This window comes from Magnolia sinica, chromosome 13, assembly GCF_029962835.1.
Source record: "Magnolia sinica isolate HGM2019 chromosome 13, MsV1, whole genome shotgun sequence".
Classification (NCBI taxonomy): Eukaryota; Viridiplantae; Streptophyta; class Magnoliopsida; order Magnoliales; family Magnoliaceae; genus Magnolia; species Magnolia sinica.
In genome coordinates, this window is record NC_080585.1 from 50,349,584 (window position 1) to 50,353,060 (window position 3,477).

Sequence of the window (3,477 nt, forward strand, 5' to 3'; positions counted from 1 at the left end):
CGATCATCTAATCTCTCCTTCTTGAACTCATATATCCTTGCACAAAAGAAAGATTGAAGACTGCGAGGACTTTGGAGACTGAGTCAATAAGAATTTCGGCAACATTTTAACCTTCAAAGATTGATGGCCGCACAATGGTGGGCTCACACAACAGCATAGTTTGCACGACCTGAAGGGAAGCTCTCCCTTTCTCCTTCTTCCTTCCTTCTTTGGTACCTTCCAATCTTCTCTTCTTCTCCAGAGCTCTGATCTTCTCCAAAATCTCCGACGACCACAAATGAGAGGGGGAGGGGTTATTTATAGGCCTCCACATGTGCGAATCCTCAAAATCTATGCTGTGGGCCCACCTTTCATCAAATCTCAGGCATCCACGTCAGCATGTCTGAGTCATCACTTAAGACTGTCCGTGAAATACCTAGTCCCATTTGTGCAGGCCTGCACAACACTTTGCTATTGTGTGGCTTGCCACAAAGGGTACATCCTGTTTAATTTAACTATTACTTGTGTAGGTGCACACAACTGAGGGGACATCTGCACAGACCTACGCAATCAACACCTTGTGTGTGGGTCGATGCAAATGTCATGAATCCTACTTTCTCTTCACATTTTTTCATGCTTCTTCTTCCATCTTTCTTTTTCTAATTCATTCTTTGCTCATTTATTTTATGCCTCAATAATAGCACTCTACGTCTCTTGAGAGAAGGAGGATTGGTTGAGGGGTTATTTATCCATCACAGGATTAAACACCACTTGAGACCCTCAGAGTCAATTGAAGTGATGGTTGCCAATCAATCGGCCAATCAACTTGAAATTCAACCTCAACCTCCGGTTGTGGAAGTCCAGGATGAGAATGAGGTGCATCATGCAACCCTGCCTTGTACTTTATGAGATTATTTACAACCGGCGGGGGTGATCATACCTTCCTGTATGATCTTTCCAGAAAATACAGGAAATATAGACATCAAGTCAGGAGTGATCTAACTCCTTCCCAAGTTCCTTGGACTTAAATATGAAAATCCATATCTACACTTAAAAGAACTCGACGAGATAATAACCACTTTATATTTTCCTAATGTGTCTTAGGACACAATCAGGCTGAAACTTTTTCCTTTCTCCTTGAAAGAAAAAGCAAAGACGTGGTTACATTCACTACGCCCACGATCTATTGGCGGATGGAATGACATGACAAGAGAGTTCATAAAGAAATTCTTCTCATATCATAAAATGAACACCATCAGAAAGTCGATCATGAACTTCACCCAAAAGGAAGATGAAACATTCTTCCAATGTTGAGAGTGGTTCAAGGATCTTGTTAGTTCATGCCCACAACATGGTTTTAAAATGTGGCGCATAACAAATTTCTTCCATGAATGATTGACATCTTCTATGCGCCAATTCGTCGAGACAATGTGCAATGGGGAATTCATGAACAAAGATGTCAATGAGGCGTGGGATTATTTTGACAAACTTGTTAAAACCGCACAATCAAGGGACAACTCTGTTCACAACCCCAAGTGTAGGGTCGTAATGTAGTAATAATCTTGGTATGACCAAGGTCGAATCCACAGGGATTAATCTCGTGAGTATTCTGAAAGTAACTAGAAGTGGAACTAGAAAAAGAGTAAAACTAATTTTGAAGTGATTGAGAGTAATTGTAAGAGATTTAATGAAAAACTTAAGAAAATTAAAGGTGAGAAACTAGGGTTTCCAAGGATCCACTTGTAGGTTCTCAGGATGCTACCTTGCTTGATTCAAGGACGAAGAGATTTTTCAGATCTCTGAACTTCTCATGGATCTAATCATCAATGGATGAGAGCTGTGATGATTTGGAAGTGATTTCATCACCTAACCATGCCCAGGAGACAAGGCAAACAACAGGATCTACCAATCACACAGCCAATCATAAGAGAATTGTGAAGGTTGGGAAGGATTCCATCATCCTATCATGCCCAAGGAATGATGGTGAACAAAAGGATCTCCTAATTTCACAATCTCAATTCAAGAAAAGAAGATATCTCAAGCTATCGCAGATCTATTGTAATTTGTCACAACAAACCATTAAAAACTAAAAATATTCCTTCATAATCAAACTAGAATCCAAGAGAGTTCAATAAAACATGAATCAAAACAAAGAAAATATCCCAATCGTGCTACAAGCTTCACCTCTTAGCCCTAGCTAAGAGGTTTAGCCAACTATAGACATGATTAAACTAAAAACTCTTAAGAAAAGCATGAAAACAACTAAGGAAAGGGGGGAAAACTCTTGGCGACGACTTCTCCATGCTTTTTCTCCACTCCACAAACCCTAGATGATACCTAGGGATGTCCTACGGAATCCTATTTATAGTTTTGCAGGACCTCCTTTTGCTCCGACTTAGAAAAATCTATAAACTGCCTTAAATTTACATAATTTCTCAAAATAGACTTCACTCTACGCAATTTCACAGAATGACCCAGAGTTTCTGAACACGCTTCTTCAGGACACTTTCAGGAATATGTTTGTTTTTAGGACAATTTCAGGATTTCTTTTCTTCACTTTAAATATTTGATTCTCTTCATTCCTCACTTGGTTTTCTTGGATCTTTAGCATGTGAATTATTCAATCTTGGCCTGTTAAGATCCATCCCTTGCCTTGGTGATTCTTGAGCATCAAATCCACACTTTTAGCACCATTTTCAGTCCAAGTTCTTAAATTCACCTGGCAACAAAAACATAAGTAAAATAGAACATTAAGCATTATCATGTTCATAAAACTAAGATATAAATGGGGGATAATATGAAATATTTGATCCTCAACACAATCCCCAACCAGCATTTTGTTAGTCCTAAGCAAAGTATGCGTGAAATGAACTTTAATGCGCAATGTTCAAACCTTTTTCAGAAAACAATCTTTTGTGTGATCAAGTATGAATGAGTAGACTCAATGATGAGAAAGTGAGATTTTGAAAACCTAGAGTTGAATTACATAAGAAATCAATCAAATAAGTTCTTTATCCATGAAGTTAGAGCATAGTTCACATATCAAGTTTTTCAATGTGCGCAGTGAAGATCAACTTACTTTCTATAAGGATATTATCATTACATCATGTTAGCCCTGCTCATCACTTTAAGATAGGTTAAAAACTCGAGTACTGATTCTGAACTTATCCCATTTTCCTTCTTTTTTTTAGTTTTTGATTATATATCAGCGGTCATTTATATTCATTCAGTCTTTTCTATTTTCTTTTAGATTTTTTTTCATTCTTTTTTAAACTTTTTTCAATCTTTTCACCACACATGACCCTTTTTATCGATCTCCTATTTTTTAACTGGTTCTTTTCATCTTTTAAGGTGGATAAAATTTTCCAAAATTAATTCTCTCCATCTTTCAATGATTCACATACTAACAATCAGAAATTCTAGCATTATTCATAGAAAAAAATTTAAACGTGTCTTGTGATTTAGATTAACATGATATTCAAACTTCCTCTTAATCAA

General features: G+C 37.1%; 1 non-coding gene across 1 annotated transcript; it reads right to left on the bottom strand.

Annotated features, from left to right (window-relative positions):
• Window positions 1-1,230: 1,230 nt before the first annotated feature.
• LOC131224453 (small nucleolar RNA R71) lies at window positions 1,231-1,337 on the bottom strand. Its single transcript, XR_009160937.1, has one exon. It is a non-coding gene; the product is annotated as a small nucleolar RNA R71 (small nucleolar RNA).
• Between the last annotated feature and the right edge of the window lie 2,140 nt (window positions 1,338-3,477).